The 25,277-nt window shown below is 45.7% G+C and overlaps 1 long non-coding RNA gene across 2 annotated transcripts in view; it reads right to left on the reverse strand.

Moving 5' to 3' along the window:
* Positions 1 to 3,836: 3,836 nt before the first annotated feature.
* Positions 3,837 to 25,277, reverse strand: part of LOC143822824 (uncharacterized) — a 34,017-nt gene continuing 12,576 nt past the window's right edge. The window contains exons 3-4 of one of the 2 annotated variants that reach the window (XR_013226269.1): positions 7,251 to 7,330; positions 3,837 to 4,413 (exon numbers count right to left, since the gene is read on the reverse strand). This is a non-coding gene — a long non-coding RNA (uncharacterized LOC143822824). Of the gene's footprint in view, positions 4,414 to 4,872; positions 5,216 to 7,250; positions 7,331 to 25,277 lie in introns of those variants that run through there. The other variant, XR_013226268.1, reaches the window with a different exon arrangement.

Below are 25,277 nucleotides of genomic sequence, written 5' to 3' on the forward strand. Positions count from 1 at the left end.
TGTCAAAAGCTTTACTAAAATCCAAGTAAATGACATCAACCGAATTTCCCCGATCCAGCAAACCTGTTACTTGGTCAAAAAAGGAAACCAGGTTGGTCTGGCAGGACCTGTTGGAGACAAATCCATGCTGACTTCCTTGGATCACCAAATTGTCCTCCAGATGTTTGCAGATCGCTCCCTTTAATATCTGCTCCATTATCTTCCCCACAACAGAGGTCAGACTCACTGGTCTGTAGTTTCCCGGGTGATCCTTCCTCCCTTTTTTGAAGATCGGAATAACATTTGCTCTCTTCCAGTCCTCCGGGACATCTCCAGTCCTTAAAGAGGTTCTGAAGATGATGGACAAGGGCTGTGCAAGTTCTCTGGAAAGTTCTTTGAGTACTCTCGGGTGCATTTCATCCGGACCAGGGGATTTGAACTCATCCAGTGCAGCTAAATGCCTCTCGACAACCTCTCTATCCATGTTAACCTGCCACCCAGACACTGTCCTTTGGCTACGTCCATCTCTAGATGTGCCTAAACACTTTGACCTGTGGGAAAAAACAGATGTAAAATAGGCACTAAGCCTTTCTGCTTCCTCTGCATCCTCCGTTAGAGTTTGTCCATCCGCACCCAACAGTGGGCCTATTGCCTCCTTTACTTTACGTTTGCTCCTCACATAACTGAAAAATCTTTTCTTGTTACAATGGGCTTCCCTGGCCAATCTTAGCTCACTCTCAGCTTTGGCCTTTCTGATGATTGATCTACAGTGCCTAGTAACCTGTAGGTACTCTTCTTTAGAGCTCTGTCCTTCCCTCCATTTCCTGAATATTTTCCTTTTCTTTCTTAGTTCCTCTTGAAGTTCTCTGTTCATCCAAATAGGCTTCTTAGAGCTCCTGCAGTGTTTTCGTCTTTCTGGGATAGTCATTGATTGAGCATGCAATAGCTCCTGTTTGAGTAGCGCCCACCCTTCACATGCTCCCTTCCCTTCCAGCATTCTCGTCCATGGTATGACACTCATCATGTCTCTGAGTTTATTAAAGTTTGCCCTACGAAAATCCAACATCTGCGTCTGGCTACAAGCTTCCTTGGCTCCCCATCTCAAAAGGAATTCTATGAGGACATGGTCACTTCCCCCTAGGGTCCCCACCTCCTTCACCTCATCCACCAACTCTTGCCTGTTGGTCAGTATTAAAGGCCACATCCTGAAGATGAAACTCAAATACTTTGGCCATCTCATGAGAAGGAAGGACTCCCTGGAGAAGAGCCTAATGCTGGGAGCGATCGAGGGCAAAAGAAGAAGGGGACGACAGAGAAGGAGGTGGCTGGATGGAGTCACTGAAGCAGTAGGTGCAAACTTAAATGGACTCCGGGGAATGGTAGAGGACAGGAAGGCCTGGAGGATCATTGTCCATGGGGCCGCGATGGGTCAGACACGACTTCGCACCTAACAACAACAATGACCATATACAGTAATGTCAAACTGCCAACTCCCTCCTAAAGTGTCCCCTGATGGGCCTGGAGCGGGGGGGGGGAGGGGAGGGGCCCCGAGGGGGTGTTCATACAGCCCTCCGTTCCGACCATATTCTGCATGGCCATGCCACTTCTCAATAGTAAAATCAGTGAGGAAGTTTGCACTAGACTCCCGTTTATTTTTGCCACTCACAGGGCTGCTGTGAGGTTGACTGGGGATTGGCCCCCCTGTCCCTCTGCCCGTCTTCAGATGAGCCAACAGAGGACTGTTTATCAGAATCCGAGTGATCAGAATCCCTGACCCAGGAGAGCTGGGCCTTGATAGAACTTCACTGAGTGTCACCCCAATTTCATTGCCTTCCTAGTTTCCCAAAAGAGCAGAAATTATATGCAGTCGAATTGAGACACATCAATTACAGAACAGGCAGAGTCATCTTGTGCTTTTCAAACTGTAAGATTCCCCCCCCCCACATAAAAAGATAAATAAGCCAGTGAGGAATCTCCCTCTGCTTCAGGTCTGCCTATGAATAAATTGCATTACAGTCCAACAAAGAGTGAGCAGAATGACCTCTGCCCAGGGAACTGTCGGCCGCTCACGGAGGCGGCTTCTCTTGAGCTCTGCTCTTGTTTGGGGGCTGTCTGCATTCCAGTGACCTCCGGGCTCCGCTCTCTCCTGGCGACTCCTTTGAACTCCCATCTCAGGCAGGCAGGATTTCAGCCCTCTTTGCTCTCACTGTGGAGCCGGGGAAGCCACCCGCTCGGCCCCCAGGAGGCGGCTGCTGCTGCTGCTGCTGCTTATATGGAAAATATTTGGCCTGAGCAGCATTGCAGCACGTTTGGAGTGTGTGTGTGTGTGTGTGTGTGTGTGTGTGTGTGTGAGTATTTAACTCTTGGTGTGTCTCTCATTCACTGATTGTTCTTCACAATCCCTTCCTTTTCTTGCAAAAAGCCCCACACATCAAGGCAACGAAATACGCCCACGCAAACCGGGTCAAGAGGGAGAGCGAGCCCGTGTGTGAGGGAGCAGAGGCTCATTCCCACAGCACCCTTCCGATGGGGAGGACAATCGCCTGCCGCTCCTATGGAAGCGGACTTGGGACGACCATCTTTGGGTGCTCGAGTAACGGCAATTATACTGCAGTACTGGACGAAACCTACTTGCAGCAATGAAAGAGTCTGCTGTTTCCCCCAGGATATGACAAAGCTCGCTCACGTTTCCTCAACCCTCCCCGAGTGCAATACTCTTTCCGTGATGATCTTCTGGGATCCAGAAATGATCTTTGTTAATGAATCTTCCATAGGGATGTTTTAATTGACTGCAGTGCAATAGCTCAACCTAAAGCAACCCCGTTCTTTAAATCCTTTCAAGGAGACCATCAAAGATGCCCGCGCCTCATGACCATAACTTCCCTAACACTAAGGATGGCATTTATCCCTTTGAGGTTTCAGGCCATGCCCCTTCCTCCCTACCCTGCGTCCAACCGTATTTGTATTTGTTTTATGGAGGAAACTGAGGACCTTCTTCACTATATTCCCGACTGTCCCGAGAACTAAGTTCATTAAGAATCTTCTGCCTGCTGCTGGGGGCACAGCAAAACCTGAGCACTTAATCCGCTTGTTCTTAGATATCCCCAACAGGGTTGCCCCATTTGCTGTCTCTGCCAAGAAGATTAGGTCTAACGGTGTAAACAAATTGTGCTGCTCCAATAATGTTAATCCTGATGCTGTATTTATTAGCCAATTTGAGAATTTAACTTTTATTTTATCTTGTTTTTGTATACTCTGCACATGTGACTGTAATACGATGGCCCATGGTTAATGCAATACAATCTTTTTTGTATCTGTATAATTAAGGTGTTAGGAAAGTACTCCAGGCTACTCAAGGAAAAGAACAAGCTCCCAGGTGCCATCAGCCCATCCATAAGCCTTATGAACATAGAATTAGGCAAAGGTCAGCAGAGGAAGCCCCTCCTGGAGGGATGTGGCATCCAGCTACAGAACATACCTTTCATTTGCTGTGAGTACAATTGGCAATGCATCTCACTGAATGCCTCTCAGTGGCATTAAAAACTGGATTTCATGTTCAAAACCACAGTCAAGCTATTCACACATGAGCACACGTTGCACGGAAACAAGAGTTATTTTAACGGCAGACTTTGGACATGGGGCATCATGACACCTGGGAAAAGAGCTGCGAAATCATAGGTGCTCAGGGGGCAGGAGACATGGGGCAGTGTTGACAGGCTGTGCAGGGGGCATGGATTGCGGGCTCCCCACCAGCCCGGAGTGGCTGCAGATGCTCTTCCTCTGTGCCCAGCCCCAGGCTATAGCAGGCCTAGGTTGCCAACATCCAGCTGGTGACTGGAGGTCTCCTGGGAATACAACTGTTCTCCAGGCAACAGAAATTAGTTCACCTGAAGAAAATGGACACTTTGGAAGGAGGACTTTAGGCATTTGTACCTCAATAAATCCCCCCTTGCCAAAATCCCACACTCCTCTGGCTCCATCACCCAAATCTCCCAGTATTTCCCAACCCTAGACAGGCCTTCTTTTTCAAGACCCCCCTGCACATATGTGATTGCCCCCCCTGGGACAGGCTCAGCCTGAAAGCTCAACTATAAGTCCTCATGCACCCTCAGGGCAGTCCAGTCCAGTCCAGTCCAGTCCAGTCCAGTCCAGTCCAGTCCAGTCCAGTCCAGTCCAGTCCAGTCCAGTCCAGTCCAGTCCAGTCCAGTCCAGTCCAGTCCAGTCCAGCCATCCCTACTCTAGCCTACCGTGCATGGACACCCACTCTGCCCATGCTGCTAGGACACCCTCTGCCTCCATCTGCTGGCCCCTGCCTCGGCCTTCTGCCCCTCCTCAGCCTCAGCCAGGCATTCTTCAGCCTTCTTCACTTGGAGCTCGTTTGTGTGCAGCAGAAAGGCTGGAGGATGCCGTCTAGAGTCCCTAGAAGGCCTGTTGCTTCGAGGAAGAAATGAAGGCCCCTCATTATTAAGGATTTATATAGCAGAGGAAATATCAGCATTCAAGATATTTATTTAGGCTGGGAGAGAGAGAGAGAGAGAGAGCTGAGACTTCCACTCGCCCTCACAGGGGTATGATGGATGGACAACTTTTGTCCTTCAGGAACCGCAGCCAGTCACTTCCAAACAATAGATTATTAGATTACTCACCACTCCCAAAACCCTCATTATACGCATAAAAGTATAGACTAAACCAAATGACTGTGTGAAATTTAAAGCTGTAGTGTCCAGGGTGTCTCGACAGGGGACGAAGGACTAAGCACCAGACAGCATGGTCGAACTATCAGCTGTGGTGCCCTCTCCTCTGCCATCACCAACACCACTGGTACAACCTGGTTAAGGGCTTGTCAGACTTTCCCATTAAGGGCCAATCATAGCTCTTAGCAGGCTGCCTCAAATGTATAGAAGTTGCCTGTGTGCTTTTTTGTTCCCTGTTTGGTGTTTAAAGCAGGAGCTGTTAATAAAGAGCTGTTGTTTTCGAAGAACTTGGAGTCTGTGTCTTGCCGAACCCTCAGACTTATTATAAACCTCAGTGAGATTTCTGTGCTTATCCCTGCACACAGTATCCACCAGTGGTTGAGTGCTGCTGGTTAACATGCTTGTGTGCAACAGTTGGGTTCCATGTGACGCAGAAGAATTTCACAATTTATTTCGGATCCAAAGCACAGTCTGCCAGGCAACTTCTCTGGTCAGTTGGCAACTTTGCATGACCTCTCAATCATGTCCCGAGCGATGTCTTACTATGTTTTCAAATAAATATTAACAACATCAGCAACAACAATAGGAGGATGTTTGAAATGCATTGTTTTACCGGTGCACTTATTTTTGTAAATGGCCCTGAGAGCAGAACAGTGTTGTAGAAAAGAGCCACGCTGTGATAAAACTATATAAAGCAAAGGTGTAAAATGGTTATGGGGGGCTCCCTTGTTATGGGGGGCTCCAAACCAGAGTCAGATTCACCCTTCTGAACAGCCCCATCTCAAGGCAGACATGAGCAGTTTCCCTGCCTGGAAGAAAAGTGCTGTCTGGGCTTCAGAGGCAGCCTTGGCCCTCCTTCAGCAAGACCCCTGAGTGCTGGAACCACAGCAGCAAGTTTGCAGGGCAACTCTCCAGGGGAAGGCATCCATCAAGGGAGGCAAGTATTTATTTAGCAATTCAGGCATTGCATCCCTCTGATACCTAAGCTGCAGAGCTGCCTATCCAGAGGAGATGGGCAAAGTGACTGAAAACGAAACAAAAGTCCTGGGTAAGCAGTTAAAAGTCACACTGAGCTGAAGTCTCCCAAGAGGCTTTTGGTGCAGTCTTGAAAAGAAGCCACAAGGAGCGTCCCCAACTGCTTGTCCTGTTAATAATGACCAGGCATGGCCAATGAATTCCGTGCCATGGAAAGCTTCACTTATTTCATTTATCAGTGACAGTGTGGCTTGTGTGTCCTGAGGCTGGAGATCCCGGGATTGTCTGGCCCCCAGGCAAGAGACTTTCAGAGGGGGTTTGCCTTGGCCTGCCCCCCACATCACAATCTTGGTATTCCTTGGAGGTCTCCCCCCCCCCCCAAGTGCTAGGCAAGGCCAGCCCCGCTTAGCTTCTGAGATTTCTCTGGCCTGTTCAGGTCAGGGCATCACGAGCCTCTAGAGCAGGGGCAGTCAACCTGTGGTCCTCGAGATTGCCTCTGCACTGCCTCCCCGTGTTCCAGAAAGTGCCTTTAGAAGCACAGCCTGGATTTCCACCTCTCACTTTGTGCACGCTGAACATCCACAACAGGAAAGCTCCTCTCCTTAACCCCAAAGGCCCAAACGCAGCTGAGGCAAGAGATAACAGGAGGGAGCTCCAAGGACAGAGGCTCTCACACTTGTATTAAGGGAGCTGCCCTCCATCTATTACACCAAAAGGCACCTGGAGGGACAAATCATTGCATGCTTGAGTGATCTTCTCCTCTGGGCATCCTGCCCCTTCTGCCTGCCTCAGTACTTTGCGCTGAGCTGTCTGCCAGCCCCTAGTCAGCAAGTGTCTCGGATCACAGACACCTTTGGCTCTCAGTACTCAGCCAGGTGGCGTGATTTTGCATTTTTACCCAAAGCAGCTGGGGGCAGTGAAAGCCCCCGTTCGTCATGCCCGGCTCCAGTGCTGCTCTTTGACTCTTGTTTGGTATTGCACTTCTATGGCAAAAACGGTTGGAGCCTCCTGTCGGGGCTGGAGCTTGGATGAATCAGACCTCCCAAATTCACAGCTGCAAAACTAAGGGTGACTAGAAAAAGCATGAAACCAACTGGCAGTTCGTGGTGGGAGTGGGGGATGAAGCTCATGTGGAAGTGACATTGTTTTCCTGGAAGAAAACAGGGGTGTCATCAGATTTCTTCTCCCTGCGAGAAATGCGGGATGGGCTGCCCAGACCAAAGATGATCTCATGTTCACAAAAAGGGGTTTGGAAATTGAACTTGTGTTCTTCACAGTGTCTCTGTGCTGCTGAATCAAGCAAAGAGTCTAGAGAAGAATACTGCCTATTTGGACTCATGATGCTGTTTACTAATTTGCTACTCATTTTCTTTCTCCTGCTATCTGTGCTCTTATGATCCCTGTTCCGTTGTTTGAGGAAGTGGGCCTGCACATGAAAGCTCACACCTTGAATAAATCTTTGTTGGTCTTAAAGGTGTCATTGGACTCAGATTTTGTTAGCCTAAATAAGGTTGGTGAGAAACCAAGATAATGCATACTATGTATAGGAAATAACTTGCTGATGATTTAAAAATTGCATGCTGAAAAGCTCATCTTCCTTACCTTTTAAAAATAGCTGGTTCCTGATCCTGAGGGCTCTGGAGATGCACGGAAAGTGCTGTTCAAAAACCTGGAGATCAATTCTGGGAAAGGCAAGACTTTAGTAAGCCTGTAATGAAAGGGAGCTGTCAAGAAGAACAACATTATAGGATGGGTGTGAGGACAATAAGACTTTCTCCGTTGATGTTAAAGCAGCTGAATCAGCTAAACTTTGAGAATTTTATTCTCCGTGTGTTTCAGGGCAATACTGCATCAAACTTTTCCAGTTTGAGAACTTATTTCTGTAGCTGCCATTTCCCACTATTTACATTTCATAGAAAATGCTCACACTGCTGTCGAAATAGGGTTTTCAGGTCTATAAAGCTCGAATAAATATATTATATAGAGCCTCTTGTGGCGCAGAGTGGTAAGGCAGCAGACACGCGGTCTGAAAGCTCTGCCCATGAGGTTGGGAGTTCAATCCCAGCAGCCGGCTCAAGGATGACTCAGCCTTCCATCCTTCTGAGGTCGGTAAAATGAGTACCCAGCTTGCTGGGGGGTAAACGGTAATGACTGGGGAAGACATTAGTTTTCTCACACTTAGGAACCACCCTGTATTGAGTCTGCCATGAAAATGCTGGAGGGCATCACCCCAAGGGTCAGACATGACCCAGTGCTGGCACAGGAGATACCTTTACCTTTACCTTATAGTTATATTAGTTGTAGGGACAGCCATTTTTACTGTTGCTCCTATTTTGGAAGACAATCTATCTCATTCTTTAGGACGCTCATATTGATGTCAGATATGTTTTGGGAGTTTCAAAAAACCCGACTGCGACAGATAATCGGACTCAACAGGAATTGTGATCACACAACCTCATAACACAGGGTGGGAGGGAGAGAAGCAGTTTGGCTGCCAGGGCATTCACGAGGGCGAGGCAGACGCCTGTGGTGCCTTCATAGAAACCTGCACCCCTGCCTCCTACACATGCCACCCAGTGGCATGCGTCTGCACACCCCACACTCATCACAGGCTTCCTGGCCACCACCTGCATCACCAATGGTGGCTGCATTAAGTCACAGCCACGGAATATAATTGCTGCCTAGCTGGCTGGCCAATTTGCATAGTGTCTGGGTACTTGTGGGACTGGCTGCCAGGCTGTGTGCAACAGCCACAGATCAGGTGGGGGAACAGGTCTCCCACAAGGCTGAGACTGTGTGTGGGTGAACCAGGCTGAGGGGATTGTGCTGTGTTTGCTGTCTGAATTCATGAACGGTCATTGGACAAAGAGGGCTGGAGTGTTTACAGGCAGCCAGAGTGTTCAATGAAAACTCTACTTCCCATTTGCAATGTGTGGTCTGGGCCAAGCATACCGAGGGACTGCCTCTCCGAATATATCCCCTGAAGAGCATTGTGCTCAGCGGGTTTCAACAGGCTGGTGGTCCCTGGCCCAAAAGAGGCTTGCCTGGCCTCAACCGGGGCTCCTGCCAGGTGGAAGGACCTCCTGGAAGAGCTCACTCAGTTCCGTCGGACCTGCACAGCAGAGCTCTTCCACCAGGCATTTGATTGAGGCCAGGCTTCCAGAAACACCAGGGAACACCCTTACCTCCCCCCCCCCACCCTGAAACACTCTTGCTCATAACGTCTTGGATATGTCAATTCATACAGGAGAGTAATGCGGTGAGCATCATGAAGACACCTGAGAGCAAGGGACGCTGAATGTTATTTTAGACGGACTAATGACTATTGTGTTTTAATTCATGCTGGTTTCAAATTGTTGCACATTGCATGCCAAGGTGGCTGTGCCAAGAGGGGCAGTCCTATAAATCTAATTATAAATAAATAAATTAAATAAATAAGAACTGCCAAGTAGTTCATAAGCCGAACCGGGGCTGATCTGTCAGATGGTCAATTTACCCCTGCAACTCCTGTAATGGCCTTAATGGTCTTTATGGTCTTGCTCAAATTTTTCCCAGACTTAAAAGTTGGCCTGGCTTTATAATTAACCAATGCTGTATCATGCACTCAGAATGGGCCAAGAACACATGCAAAAGACAAGCTATAAAGTCCTTTTGTGGATCAAGTTTTAAGAAGAATCCGGTGGAGTCAAGGGGAAGGCGGAGAGAGTAATGCATAAGCTACACAACAGTTGCCTGCCTTTGCAGTTGCATGACAGGACAGAGGAAGTTTCCTCACAACTGGAGTCCCTGGCTATGAAATATTTATGTTCTGCGCATATAAATATTTTGGCAAACAGCCAAGGGAGTGGTGGCAGTGGTGCATGTGGGGAATCTGTGGGAAAACAGTAATGTGCTCACATATGTGAAATCATCTTTTTTGCACACTTGAACTGTTTTAACAGAGGAACAATCTGGCAGACATTCAACAGCACTGGTCAAACCTGCGGAACAGAGCATCAGGCCAAACGGGAGATGCTCAGATTTTCTGGCCATTTATGAGCAATTGATACAAAACTGTGTCAGTTTTAATGAGGATGTTTCTGTTCTGTTTCATGCTTTCCTAAGTGTGAGAAAACTATAAAAGAAACTTCAATCAAAACCGAGTTGCCGTGAAATCTGCTAACATCAGTATTTGTAATGAAAACAGCAGAAACTAAATTGGCCTGAATGCTTTCGGGAATGTTTCTGAATTTTTGATCTGAAAATTCCCGTGACAATTGAATTTCTCCCTTGTGTAAATCAAACATGTAATTCTTTTTAAAAGCCATTTTCTTTCTATTTACCTGTTCTGTAAAATATACACATGGGTGTTTCCGCACAAGGACCAATGTTGCCAATTGGTTCCACAAAGCGGAAACGCTATTTTAAATAGTGGAATCTCGGCATTCCGCATACCTGCCTTTGTAGTGGAATCCAGTCGCGTTTCATTCGTTCCCCACAGGGTTCCGGTCTCGCAGGAATCGCTAGAAAGGAAGCGATTTTTTCTGTGCTTGGTCCCGCCCCTGGCTGCCATTCAAACAGAACAGCCAATGGGCGGTTGTTATCATGCTCCGGAAAAGCCCCTTTCCCTTTAAGCACAGTTTTTTAAAAAAAAGAAAAACACACGTTGCAACGAATATGCCTTGATTCTTCCTAACGTAGAGACCCATCGAGCTGGCGTGTGAGCTGGCGAGTCATTGTTACCACGCTCCCTGAGTGACCCCCCCCCGCACGGTTTGTTGCTTTCCGCTCACTCCGAGGGAAAAAAATGGCGATCGCTTCGCCGGAAGTTCGGAGGAGAGATCCAGGGGGAGGGACTTTGTTGGAACTGCAACAATGGGAATGCACAGGTCTTTTTTGCTAGTGTTGCAGATTGTTTGCAAGAGTGTAGTGCTTTTCGGAGGGTGAATCCACTTTTCCCGATTTCCCTAGAAGTGCTACAATGAATCGCTTTTCACGGAACAGTTGCAGGAGTGTTGCAGATCGTGTGTGACATCTTGCGGAACTGCAAATTAGTAGCGTTTACAATTTGCAAGCCTTCTGCTATATTAAAGTCGTGCAGAATGGACCACATGTCTTGGTATTATTTGTTCAGCTATAAACCAGTATTATCCAAGTCTAGTACATAGATACAGATACAAGTGACAGTGTTTGTACTGGATAAGGACTCTATAAATTGCATACAAAACTGTACAAAACGGTGCACGTAACACAAATTAATCTTCAAAAGCAACATCAGAGTGCAAAAAGATGAAGCCATTGACAAATTCATGAAACAAATAAGAGAAGGAACATTATTATTGTTGTTGTTGTTGTTATTTCCTGCCACTTCCGAAGCCAGCTCCTGGCAGGTTACAATGTCCAATAAAACCCATTAACTCCCCCCCACCCCAATAAAAGACATAAAATCACAGAACATGGTGGAACCCACCCACCCACCCATCCCCACTGCTGGAGGGGCAGGAAGGAGGTCAAGATGATTCTGTAAACTACTCACACCCAGGGGGGCCCATCGATCTTTCTCGCTGACCCCGGCCTCAACCGTAGACCTGGCAGAAGAGCTCCATTTCGCCGGCCCTGCAGAACACTGGAAGCTCCCGCAGGGCCTGCAGCTCACCTGGGAGCTCATTCCACCAAGAAGGCCCTGGTTGAGGCTAAGCATGCTTTCCTGGGGCTGGGAACGACTAGTAAATTATCACCCACAGAGCGTAAGGCCTTGCGGGGGGCATAGGTCACTTAGTTATGTGGGTCCCAACCCACGTAAAGCTTTAAAGGTTAAAGCTAGAACCTTGAACCGGATCTGGACAGCAACTGGCAATCAAAGCCGCTTGCTGAGCACTGGCTGGATGTGGGCCCTCCACGGTGTTCCAGTGAGGACCCTCGCAGCTGCATTTTGCACAAAATCCTAGACTCTAAGCAGGGAAGTGTCATCTATAAACATGAAGCTGCTGTTGCTGCTGTCCCCATGGCATGCAGATTCTGGAGGCTAATCCAGATTATGGTTGATGTCAAATCCCACAAGCTATGGCTTTCATACTAGCCTTGGGACCAAGTTGCAGCCCATCTTTTTCTGGGCATCCTGGAGGCATCTGGAACATTACTTTATTTGCAGAATGTATTGGGGGATCCAGCCCCTGGGGCAACCTGCTTATTGCCTCCTTAACTTTTATGCCCTGGTCTTTCATGGGTTTTAGTCTGAGGAGTTTTCTGAAATGGATTCACAAAAGTCATACATTTTTCTGTTGGTGAAAGGACAGAAGGGTTCATACCTTCAAAGGAGCGTGCCATGTGGTTTGCTCACACAGACTGTCTAGAAATTTCTCCCATAGGAGCTTCCCAAGGCCACACTATCCATCAGTGACTTGGGAAAGAGTTTAAAAGCAGAAGACGGGACTGGAGTCGGGAGTCATGCAGCTCTTTTAACCATAAGGCAGTCTTTCTTCTTCTGAAAGCAAAGGGGCTTCTGTCTCTCTGCAGGGGGGAAAGCCTCAACCAGCATTAGCAGTGAATTAAACTGCTTCCCTGACACAGAAGAAGTCTCACTTGGGCTATCGATTGGGTTCTTTGCCCATACAGCTGGGGAAGACCTTTGATCATAAATTGACTGAAGGGAAAGAAAGTGGTATAAATGTTATTTAAAGAGCCTATGCAGCCAGGGAGTAGAGGAAACTGTCTGCTTACAGTCCTGGGGAAAAAGTGATGCAAGAATGCAATAACAAAAATAGGACCTTGCTTTCATTGTGGGAGGGGGACTGGAGCAGCAGCAGCAGCAGCACCTGCCTCCTTTATTTGGGGGGGGGCGGGGATCCGGGGGGGGGGAGGGAGGGCTGCCAGTCCTACCAAAATTCCTTTTTCCCCATCTACATACAAAACGACTAAACTGCCTTTCCATGCATAAGAAGAAGGCAGCTGACAAGTGAAATAATACCAAGGAGTTAAAAATCCAAACCATTCATAACTTTAAGTAAGTGAATAAGGGGAGATGTCTGTTTGTGTCTCCACTCGCTCCCTCCCTCCCTCCCTCCCTCCCAGAGCCGTGTTTGTGCTCAAGGGTGCCAGGGTTCCCCTTTTGGCCTGCCCTCAGTGGCCATGAGCTCTTTCATTACTCCTCTTTACATGCAGACACCTAAATTCAGGTGGGCAGCCATGTTGCTCTGAAGCAACAAAGTTGGAATCCAGTGGCACCTTTAGGACTCACAGAGTTGTATTCAATGTGTAAGCTTTCCTATGTGCATGCACACTTCCTCACTCACAATGAAATGGGAATTTGCCAGTCTACCCACACACAGGCAGTGGGCCTTTAAAGGTTGTGATGGCTCATGGAGTGTGAACTGGGCACACCATGAAACAAACTGCATTTACCCAGTTTGTGTCCATACCTACATGTGCCATTTATAGTCCCCCTTCCCTATATACACATATATTTGGGGGTTGAGGGCGGAAAGGGGAGAACAGAGTAGGGGTTCTGGAAAGGAATAAGAAGGGTTAGATTTAAGACTGTGTCTTTTAAATTTCCCCTTCACTGCTTTTTTCAAGTATGGGGCTGGAGGTGAAGAGACGTGATTCTGAACTCAATGTGATTTTTTTTAAACGAACTTGTGTTTCTTCCTTTGTTTTATATATTTGCCCTCAGCAGTTCTTAAGCAAAGGCTAATGGTTTTCAAGAGTAACATTCATACCAGTTGGCCTCTGTTCCCCAAAGGGGCTTTTAAATGCCTGGGAAACTGTCCCAGTGGTGGAGTGGCTTGTTGGTGTTTGGATAAGGGGACCAGATTTTAACATTGGGAAAGCGGGACACCATTGACCGGGGGGGGGGGGGATTCTTGATTAAAAATTTGGTCTATATGGAGCAACAAAATTTTCCATAGAATGCATAGAATGCAAAAATAGTATTGTAATATATATTTAATTTCAACATAAGTACAATTTGCCAGGTGACACCCCTGATGTCTCTCCAAAAGCGGGACAATTTGGTCACTTTATGTTTGGAGGAAGCAGGAAAACAGCACTTTGAGCTCAAAAAGAGATCCAAGAAGTACCTCTATCCATGTTTTACGTGTGGCTCACTCAGGCCAGGTGTTTGCCCTTCTGTGTGTTTGTCCCCCCTTCCGGCCCTGTGTCCCCTTCCCCTTTTTCCTGTCTTCTGTTCTTGCCAGTTTATCTTTGCTGCAAAGGAAAGCAAAACGGTGTTGAAAACCTGTGTCCTAAATTATTGGACTACTCGAATGCAGTCATTAAGAACAACTAAAATATTTAGCATTGCTAACCTGAAATGTATTTAAAAGGGAAATTAGTTAGGATTTTTCTTTCTTTTCAGAGAAACAAATATAGAATTTTTAAGTACCTCCAAAAATGTTGAAAGACTTAAGAATTATTTTAAAGTAGGGTTTTCTTTTATTTATTTTTTCTCATTTCGAATCATTAAGATATTTTAAGAGAAAGGGAAGAGTTGGGTGAGGAGCAAACAGAAACACGGACTTGTCCTTAAATACATATGCTGGTTTTTTTTTTAACAATCTCAGTGAAATGTCAAAGGTGCCCTTCTTTGAATTCCTACCCATCAGATACAGGCAGGGCAAAGTGGAAGACTACTATGAGCGTCTAAAACAGATATTTTCCAGGCAAAGAGTGAGTATGAGATAAACACAAAACGGTGTTTTCCCAGCCTGCAATGCAACAAACATCCGATTCCCCAGCTTCCTGTCGCAGCGCCTCCTCAGAACTCAGACAGCTGACTGCCATTAGCTGCTAATTAAAGGATTTGCTACTTTCTTTCAATACAGTTCTCCAGTAAAAAAAAAAAAATTCTAATCAAAGTTGAGCCACCAGATGTATCTAAAATCCTACTGCCCTCCAAGATAGCTGTTCCTGGCTTCCTGGCTTCGAGCAAGGTCCTTGGCGTTCTTCAGCTCAATTCAAGGCTGTGGGCGTTGAGGCTCCTCTCGATAAATTAAGACAAACAAAGATAAAATCCTACCAGGAACTGTAATGTTGGCAGCCTGGGCTGAAAAGTTCTTAAAAACTTTCAAGGCAGCTCACAAAGCCCTGACTCCTTGTTGCAAAGGCAATTTGCAGTTCGAATTAGGCTTATAGGAAAACAAAATAAAATAAAACTTGCGGAGCGAGATAGCCGGAGTTTCTATCTGGACGCCATCTTGAGAATCCACAACTGGAAGACGACTAAGGTGCTGTCAGCCCTGAACTTTCCCAGGCACCAAACAATGGCTGGCACAAGTCACTTCATGCCAGCACACAATGCTATCAGCAGGAGGTTCTGGGAGAAGTTGCTCTCATTCTTTTGGTTGCTGTCTGACTTCCTTCCTCACCTTCCTCTCCAATAAAGCAGCTATCACAGCACAGATCTTCATCTTGGGTTGTGCTGTCATTTCTCTATCTTGAAGCATACAGATTTGCTATCCATAAACGTTACCATTTTTTTCCACTACTAAAAAATAAATATTAATCAGCACAATGGGGAGTAGCCACTAGATTGTATCTTTTGAATATTTTTAGGGAAAGGACTTTTAATACAGCATCAGAAAAGTGTACCTACCCAAAGCAATTCAGTGCATTGAATGGGAAAAGAGCCACTTTGTGAATAAGAACTTGTTTCTGGGCAGGCAGCTGCACCTCTCCTGTTCTGACCTAGCTATCTAGGCTGGCCCATTTCATTAGGTCTCAGAAGCTGAGCAGGGCCAGCCCTGGCCAGTCTTTGCCTGGGAGGACTCCAAGGAAACCCAGGGTTGTGATGCTGAAGCTGGCCGTGGCCAACCACCTCTGAATGGCTCTTGGCTTGAGAACTCTACGGCAGTGGTCCCCAACCCCCGGTCCGGAGACCGGTACCCACCCATGGATCAGTCAGTACCGGGCCACGGCTCCTCCTCGTCCACTTTCTAGGGCCAGCCATACCTTCTCTGCAGACACCGTGGAATAGAATCATAGAACCATAGAGTTGGAAGGGGCCACGCAGGCCATCTAGTCCAACCCCCTGCTCAACGCAGGATCAGCCCAAAGCATCCTAAAGCAAGTCAGTGTGAAACATTAACATTTATGGGGGGGGGGGGGGTTACATAGAAATGGTTGGGCCACAACATCTGAGTGTTTGGGTGCAATTTATACTCTGCATAAGAGGCTCTTGGGAGGATATAATAGGGATGAACAGAAAGCTTTCCAATGGAGACTTTGAAAATTATCAGAAAGAACATTAACAATTTGAGATGTGCAGATGGCACCACGTAACGGGTTGAAAACAGTTATGACAGTGAGAGTGGTTCCTCTGTGGAACAGGCTTCCTTAGGAGGTGGTGAGTTCTCCTTCCTTGGACATTTTTAAGCAAAGCCTAGATAGCCTAAAATCTTCATGCAAATGCACAGAAGCCAAAATATCAAACATTCCAATAATCCAGAATAAGTCAAGCAAGAAAACTGGATGAAGCAAAAAAAAAAGTTTATTTTGTGCAAAATAGGGAGATCAAAACATCACAGCAAAAATGGCTTGAACCTCCCACCTCCCAGGGCCAGAGAAAAGGTTTTAATGCTTTTCATTTACATACTTTCACAGTATCCATCATTGATTAGCACACAAAGGGATAGCTGGCCCTGGATACTGGGCGGGGGGGGGGTCATCTGGACAGGGAATTGGGGTCACTGTGGGTGGGCAGGTAATTGTGAGTCTCTTGCAATGTGGAGGGGAATTGAACAAGATGACACTTTATATGCCTCATTTAAAAGCATTATTTTCTTTCTATTTGACCCCCCCCCCCCCCAAATATCTGGTTTATAAATTTCTTCCCCAATGTACTTGACTACATTATAGATTTTGTCTTATTTGGGGGCTGGAAAGATTCTTCCTCCTTTGAGTGGTTACTGAAATGCTTCCACTTCCACTTTGGGCTCCATTTCTGCATGAGAAATTCTGTCTCCCACAATTAATTTCTTCCAAATTTGGCTCAATTGCAGTTCTGGAAATCTGACCTCTTCTGTTTTGGATCTCTGTTTCTGTACAGCAACACCCCCATCCTCAGGTTATTGACATTTTAAGTTTTAGGGATTCACGTTGTTTACTCAAATTGGAAACATGTTTGATATTGGTCATGACACCATTCTTTCCTGTTCTTTCCAGGAAAACAAACATTGCCACAGTGCTATACATGAAGGGTTTCTAAAAAGGTTGTCTCAGGTCGGTCATCATGTTGATCTGAAGCAGCAGAGCAAAGTGAGTCCAGGGGCACCTTTAAACCCAACAGAGTTTTAATCTGGGGAGAAGCTTTCATATGCATGCACTCCTTCAGAGAGATTAAGGTCAGTCACCATGTTGGTCTGAAGCAGTAGAACAAAGTTGTAGGGGCATTTTAAAGACCAATGAAGTTTAATTCTGAGTATAAGTGAGAACTGAGTGACTTGGCATACATAGTGAGATAAGAGCCTGATATCTCTGTTTTGCCCTGGGGGGTTCCATGGTGAGTGTTGTAATAAGTTGTAATTCAGCTTTAATTCTGGATATACTGTAAAAACTGAATGAATTAGCATGTATGGTGAGATAAGAACCTGATATCTGTTTGTTCTCGGGGTTCCATTGTCCTAAGTGTTATAATTATTTGCAATTCAGCAATCTCCCATTCCAAAGTAATTTCAGAAACAGACTGGAATGTGGGATTGTCATTCAATTTCCTATATTGTGGGAGAGGGAGAGATCCATGAGCACAGGCTACATTTGATTTCAGAGTAGGAAATTATTAAACAAATAGGATTTGTGCAAACAAGCCAGAGATGAAAGAGGCTCATAACCAAACTACATCTTTCAAGTGGCTGTGAAGATCCTGGGTCCCCAATATGGTACATCAAATTATTCCAGTGTAATAAACAGATTTCAAGGGAGTCTTCAATCTTCAGTTAATTCTTTAATAGGTGGAATTCTTAATTGATCCCAATGTGTTTCACTGCATAGCTTTATCAAGCGGCATCAAATCCTTAAAATATACAAAAGTATAATTGTTCAACAAATAATCAGTAACTGTATAACAAGAATATACTTAGCAAAGGACATGAATACATATTCAAAAAAATTTCAACTAGAAACTTCAATAAAGAACAATCAGTTCAGTTCAGTTCAAACTTTATTACAGTCATTCAGACCAAGTTATATGAAGTTAATACATAAAAGACCAAAATAATATGGTCATTTAATATAATACAATTTAAAACAGATCATAAAATAGAACTTAAAACAAAGAATCTAAAGTGAAGCAAAACATTGGAAATATTAATTATTTTAATCATATTAAATCATCTGTATTAAAAAAAAATCTACCTGGTATATATCGTTTTTAACCAGAATAGCATTACCACTGTAAACTTAAACAAATTAAGTTTAAAAAGAAGGACCAAAAAGTCCTAAAATTTTGAACCCAATTTATAATAGAGACTTCCAACACTGTTGTGGAACATTCTATAAACAGCTTCTCCTGGCCAAAGGGTTTGAGGTTTTAGGACCTTTCGCCGCTTCATTTTTTAACCACGTCAGCTGGGCCAGATGAATTGCATCCAAGAGTACTAAAAGAACTTGTGGATGTAATTTCTGAACCCTTTCCATTATTTTTGACAATTCTTGGAGAATAGGTGAAAGAAGATTGGAGGTGAGCAAATATTGTCCCCCATCTTTAAGAAGGGGAAAAAGGTGGACCTAGGTAACTACCGACCCATCAGCTTGACATCCATAGCTGGCAAAATTTTAGAACAAATCATCTAACAGTTGGTCCTTGAGCAGAACTGATGGCTGTGCTTACTAAGAGTCAGCATGGCTTTCTCAAGAACAAGTCATGTCAAACTAAACTTTTTTTGGAGAAAGTTACTAGTTTGCTAGATCAGGGGAATGCTGTGGACATTGTTTACCTTGATTTCAGTAAAGCTTCTGATAAGGTTTTACATGATATTCTTATTGACAAGTTGGTAAAATGTGTTATGGGTCCTATTACTATTAGGTGGATTGATAGCTGGTTGACAAAGGGTGCTTGTTAATGCTTCATCATCTTCTTGGAGAGGAGTGATGAGTAGAGTGCCTCAGAGATCTGTCCTGGGCTCTGTGTTGTTCAACATCTTCATAAATTATTTGGATGAAGAAATAGAGGGGTGGGTATTAAATTTGCAGATGATACCAAACTGGGAGAGGGTAGCCAACACACCAGAAGACAGAGTCAGGATACATGATGATCTTGATAGGCTGGAAAACTGGGCTAAAATTAATTTCAATCATTATAAATATAAAGTTCTGCATTTAGGTAGGAAAACCTATCAACTGGTTGACAAAGGGTACTTGTTAATGGTTCAGCATTTTCTTGGAAAAGAGTGACAAGTGGGGGACCCCAGGGACCTGTGTTGTTCAACATATTTATAATGATTTGGATGAGGGATTAGAGGGGATACTTATTAAATTTGCAGGTGACACTAAACTCGGAGGGGTAGCAAACACAACTGAAGACAGCAACAGAATACAGGATGATCTTGATAGGCTCGAGAAGGGGGCTAAACTGAATATAATGAAGTTCAATAGGGACAAATGTAAAGTTCTGCATTTAGGTAGGAAAAACCAAATACACCAATATAAGATGGGGGAGACTTGTCTTGGCAGTAGCATGTGTGAAAAGGATCTAGGAATCTTAGCAGACCATACATTGAACATGAGTCAGCAGTGTGACTCAGCGGCTAAGAAGGCAAATCGGATTTGGGGCTGTATCAAACGGAGTATCGTGTCCAGATCACGGGAGGTGATGGTACCGCTTTACTCTGCTCTGGTTCGGCCTCACTTGGAGTCCTGTGTTCAGTTTTGGGCACCCCAATTGAAGAGGGATGTAGACAAACTGGAACGTGTCCAGAGGAGGGCAACAAAGATGGTGAGGGGTTTGGAGACCAAGACATATGAAGATAGGTTGGGGGAGCTTGGTCTGTTTAGCCTGGAGAGGAGACGACTGAGAGGGGATCTGATAACCATCTTCAAACTGGTTCCTAAGCAGAACAGGCTTCCTCAGGAGGTGGTGGGTTCTACTTCCTTGGAGTTTTTTAAGCAGAAGCTAGATAGCCATCTGACAGAAATGCTTATTCTGTGAACTTAGGCAGATTGTAAGTGAGCAGAGGAGGTTGTGTTCATGCTTAGCTCTTGTGGCCCTTTCTTGCATGCCCAGGGGAATGATGACCACCAGTTTGGGGTTGGGAGGCAAATTTCCTCCGTGCCAGACGGCCCAGGGATTCTGGTTTCTTTTGTGGAAGGGATATCATCTGGATACGGAATTAGGGTCACTGTGGGTAAGCAGGTAGTTATGAATTTCCTGCCTTCTGCAGGGGTGTGGACTAGATATCCCTGGGGTCCCTTCCATGATTCTGTATAAACTGATGGTAAGATGGATGAAACAAGAATTTTTGAAGACATTAAGATATGCAATAGGAATGTCTTCAACGACCTCAGAAGCCGGAAACCGGCCAGTGGGGCCTGGATGACAAAGAGGTGGAAAGATTACTTGTAGAATACTGGAAGACTTCAAAGCTGCAGGATGAATTATTGGCATCTGGTTTCTTTGAAGAAAGTGTGAAGTAGTTCCCTTGGCCAGAATTACTATGTCCAAAAAATGGTAGAAGAACTTAGTCAAATAAAGGTGATTTTTAGAGTATGTGTGTGAGAGAGAGGTCTTGTTTTTGCAAACAAATGTTAATTGAAATTGAATTTGCTTGATATTTTACCTCCACACACACATTCACTCCAAGGTGACTGGCTTCGGTTGAGGAGAGGGACTCAGCCTTGAGGGCAAGGTTGAGGTCAAGGAATGAGGTGAATTTCCTCCAGGCCACACAGGCCGGGTTGTTTGGGGAGGGGGCATCATCTGGGCATGGAATTGGGGTCACTGTGGGTAAGCAGGTAATTGTGAGTTCTGTCCTCTATGAACCTGGAGGTCCTTCCAACTCTATAATGCAATGAATGAATGAATGAAGGAATGAAGGAATGAAGGAATGAATGGTGAGTTTTTGGACAAAGCCCCAGACAGAATCTGGTAACAGACTGGAGTCCAGACAGTGGTCTGTCGGGCAAACATGACCACTTGCTGGTAGTGAAAAATATGGAGGAGGTCCTTTCCTTTGAACATTTTTGCTAGATTGGAATAACCACAGAGAAGAGGATGTTTGGTGTGATCCTCTAATTTGCCGCAGCAGAGCTGAGCAGGCACCCTCTTGGCTCCATCTGTAATTCCCATCTTTCAATTAAAATTTTAAAATAAAACAGAACAAAGAAAATGACTGGGAATGTGAAGCTCAGAACCGGCATCATTACTAAACAGGATGCTTTTAAAGCTTCCTTGGAGGCTGGGTCTGGCTCCTTAATCCCCATCAGTTCATTTATACCTAGTAATGTTTTTATGGCTGCCCTATCAGGCCACAGCTGAGTAGGCAGTGGAGGGAGGGGAGGAGAGAGAGGCATTTGGGGAGAGGTGAGAGAATATCAGGAAGGGTGAGTGGATGATCTACTAATTCTCCAGGAATTTCAGAATGAGCTAAAAAGCCTCCACTGCATTTTTATTCTTTATTTTGTCAGCGATGAGAAAGCTAAGAGGCCAGGGTATGTGACACCATAGTTAAAGCATCATGAACACTTGTATTTTTCAAGGCTGCCTTGCCAGGACAAATTCCACAGCCTTCCCAAATCCCTCCCAGGGACCTCTTTCCTATTCCACCACCTTCCAGCACACGGAGGTCTCCCAGTGTCATGTTGCCCCCTCACCAATGCTTGGAGTGCCTTCCCAGACCCCGGCCCACTGACAGCCTCCTCCCACGTGTCCTGCCCTCCCTCTTTCATGAAGCTTTGGTGCATTTCCAGATGTACTGAGGACAAGAAGCATCCAAATATGTAGCTGAGTTGTCTGACTTCATCCTGATGGACTCTTCTTCCCTTTCCTACTAGTTTCATCCGTTCCTTCATGCTGCTCTTCACAGCACACAAGGAGTTTGTAATGCAGCATGGTCACTGAAGGAACAGGAATAAGCAATGAAGACTGCATGGGGATTCTGGTGGTTCAAACAGAGGATCTAAAGCACTCGAGGGAAGATATATTCCTCCTGCGCCCCCCCCCTTAAATGGACCTGAGAGAGGGACTCTCACCTGCCACTTCGCACTGAGCTGCTTGCAAGACAACAGGCACCCTTCCCTGCCTACCTCCACCTGCTGACCCCTACCTGTCCCCTTCCCTGCTGCTCTGCTCTACCAAGCTCCAGCCTGCATGTTGTGGACCAGCCAGGGCTCAGGAGCATTTGAGACTCCCCGGAGGAGCGGGATTCTTGTGTAGCCAGCTAACAGTCAACAAGAGCCAACCAGCAGGGAAATGGGGTCCAGGAGTTCCCTGATTTGCAGCCAAGAGTTGGTGCAGAATCTCTTCCACTCTCTGGCTCTGATCCAGAAGTCGATGGCCAACTACCCACCCTAAGATATTAACAGATATTAAAGGGAGCGGTCTGCAAACATCTGGAGGACAATTTGGTGATCCAAGGAAGTCAGCATGGATTTGTCTCCAACAGGTCCTGCCAGACCAACCTAGTTTCCTTTTTTGACCAAGTAACAGGTTTGCTGGATCGTGGAAATTCGGTTGATGTCATTTACTTGGATTTTAGTAAAGCTTTTGACAAGATTCCCCATGATGTTCTGATGGATAAGTTGAAGGACTGCAATCTGGATTTTCAGATAGTTAGGTGGATAGGGAATTGGTTAGAGAACCACACTCAAAGAGTTGTTGTCAATGGTGTTTCATCAGACTGGAGAGAGGTGAGTAGCGGGGTACCTCAGGGCTCGGTGCTCGGCCCGGTACTTTTTAACATATTTATTAATGATCTAGATGAGGGGGTGGAGGGACTACACATCAAGTTTGCAGATGACACCAAATTGGGAGGACTGGCAAATACTCCGGAAGATAGAGACAGAGTTCAACGAGATCTGAACACAATGGAAAAATGGGCAAATGAGAACAAGATGCAATTTAATAAAGATAAGTGTAAAGTTCTGCATCTGGGTCAGAAAAATGAAAAGCATGCCTACTGGATGGGGGATACGCTTATAGGTAGCACTGTGTGTGAACAAGACCTTGGGGTACTTGTGGACTGTAAACTAAACATGAGCAGTCAGTGTGATGCAGCGGTAAAAAAGGCAAATGCCATTTTGGGCTGTATCAACAGGGGCATCACATCAAAATCACAAGATGTCATAGTCCCATTGTATACGGCACTGGTCAGACCACACCTGGAGTACTGTTTGCAGTTCTGGAGGCCTCACTTCAAGAAGGACATAGATAAAATTGAAAGGGTACAGCGGAGAGCGACGAAGATGATCTGGGGCCAAGGGACCAAGCCCTATGAAGATAGGTTGAGGGACTTGGGAATGTTCAGCCTGGAGAAAAGGAGGTTGAGAGGGGACATGATAGCCCTCTTTAAGGGGCTTTTTGCACGCCTTCAAAATAGCACAATGGTTGCCAATTGAAAACGCTACTGATTTGCTGTTTTGCACAACGTCGTCGACAATCTGCCACACACCTGAAACCAATCTGCAAAAAGCACTTCCTTGTAGCGCTTTCAGGGAAATCCCCAAAAGTGGATTCACCCTCCGGAAAGCGATACACTCCTGCAACCAATCTGCAACACTAGCGAAAAAGACCTGTGTGTTAACATTGTTGCAGTTTCTACAAAGTCCCTCCCCCTGGCTCTCTTCTCTGATCTTCCGGCGAAGCGATCGCCATTTTTTTTTCTCCGAGCGAGTGGGGATAAACGCACCAGCGAGCCTCTTTCAGTTTAGAGGCTTCCCCGGCTTCAGTCCCTCCCCTTCAGTCACTAAGCACACTTCAGTCACTAAGCACACTACTAAGCAGTCACTTTATTTTTTACACATTCATTCAGCCAAAAATCGGGCCCGTGAGAGGGGGGGGGGGATTTTTTTTTTTTCACTCGGAGGGAGCGTGGCAACGATCAAACGACAGCTCAAACACACCAGGCAGCTGGATGGGTCTCTCCGTTGCAACGAATCAACACAGATTCATTGCAATGGGTCTGTTTTTTTAAAAAAAAAACCTTTCTTAAAGGGAAAGGGGCTGTTTGGGAGCATGCTAACGGCTGCCCATTGGCTGCTTGACGGCCATGGGCGGGACGAGCTCGGCAATAGCGCTTCCTTTCTAGCGATTTCTGCCAAGACCGGAAGCCTGTGGGAAACGCTACAAAACACAACTGGATTCCACTACAAAGGCAGGTATGCATAACTACGAATTCCACTATTTTAAATGGCGATTTTTCATTCAGTGACCAATTTGCTACAAAGATCCCGGTGTGTAAAGCCCCTAAGTATTTGAAAGGTTGTCACTTGGAGGAGGGCAGGATGCTGTTTCCGTTGGCTGCAGAGGAGAGGACACGCAGTAATGGGTTTAAAATTCAAGTACAACGATATAGGCTAGATATCAGGAAAAAGTTTTTCACAGTCAGAGTAGTTCAGCAGTGGAATAGGCTGCCTAAGGAGGTGGTGAGCTCCCCCTCACTGGCAGTCTTCAAGCAAAGGCAGGGACTGTCATTTCAGGTTAATAGCTATGGGAGAAGAGCTTAGACTGCAGTGAGCAAGCTCCAAATTGGGCTCTCCTCCAGTGTGCAAGGACTGGTCCTCGTTGCTTGGCTAATCATGAACTTTTAGGAATAATTCCCTGCAGCTGTGTTGAACTGTTTCTGTGCAGGATGTCTTGCAGTTCTAAGAAGAAAGCATTATCTCCTAGATTCAACAGACACAAGCTCTGAATGCAGACACCTGATCCTCAGAAGTTCTGCAGAGCTGCCAAATTTGTGAGTGTTTATGAAGAGCAACCCTCTGACCTTATTGAGGTTCACCTATTATTAGAGTGTTAAGTTAGAACTGCTCGGAGGGGAGAATCTTGCTTTGCTTTTGAAGTTCCTAGGAGAACCTTAACTGGTTGTTTGATTCCTCAGAATTGAATCTGGTTTAGCCAGTTCCTACACCCAACTATACCACAGATGGTTCCTTTCAGGAACTGGGTGATTAGCTGTAAGATAGTTGCTTCAGATATACTGGAATGAATTACATTTCTAAGCAATACCCATCTACTTTTTAGAAGCTCGGAAAAACCATATCTCCTGTTTTTGCTGGAAGAGAATGAAGAAAGAGAAAGGAGAAACTGGAATGTGGAAAGAAGGCAAGCTAAATGGAAACAGCTGGAAAGTATTAACAAAAGGATTGCAAGAGAAGGATTCAGAAAGTCTGAGGGAAAGAAGAGAGCAAGAACTGTCACTAGAGGGAATTTGAGCTGCTAGTTCTTGAAAGGCATAAATTGGGCAAGGTGAACAGCAGGCCCAGGGAGAAGACTAGGAGGGGGAAGCAAATGTGTTCAGGGAAGCATCAGAGCGGTAAGCAGTAAAAAAAAACAACCCGAGTACTACCTAAGGTGCCTGGTTCTCTCAGGCCTTCTGGGGAACTGTCAGGAGGGAAAGGAAAGCAGGGAGCCAAGGGCTTGGAAAAACTGCAGCTGAAGCACAGAAAAGACAGGAATGAGAAGGAAAACTAAACCTATCTGCAACTTAGTGCTACAAGGAGAGT

The sequence above is a fragment of the Paroedura picta genome, chromosome 13, assembly GCF_049243985.1.
Source record: "Paroedura picta isolate Pp20150507F chromosome 13, Ppicta_v3.0, whole genome shotgun sequence".
Classification (NCBI taxonomy): Eukaryota; Metazoa; Chordata; class Lepidosauria; order Squamata; family Gekkonidae; genus Paroedura; species Paroedura picta.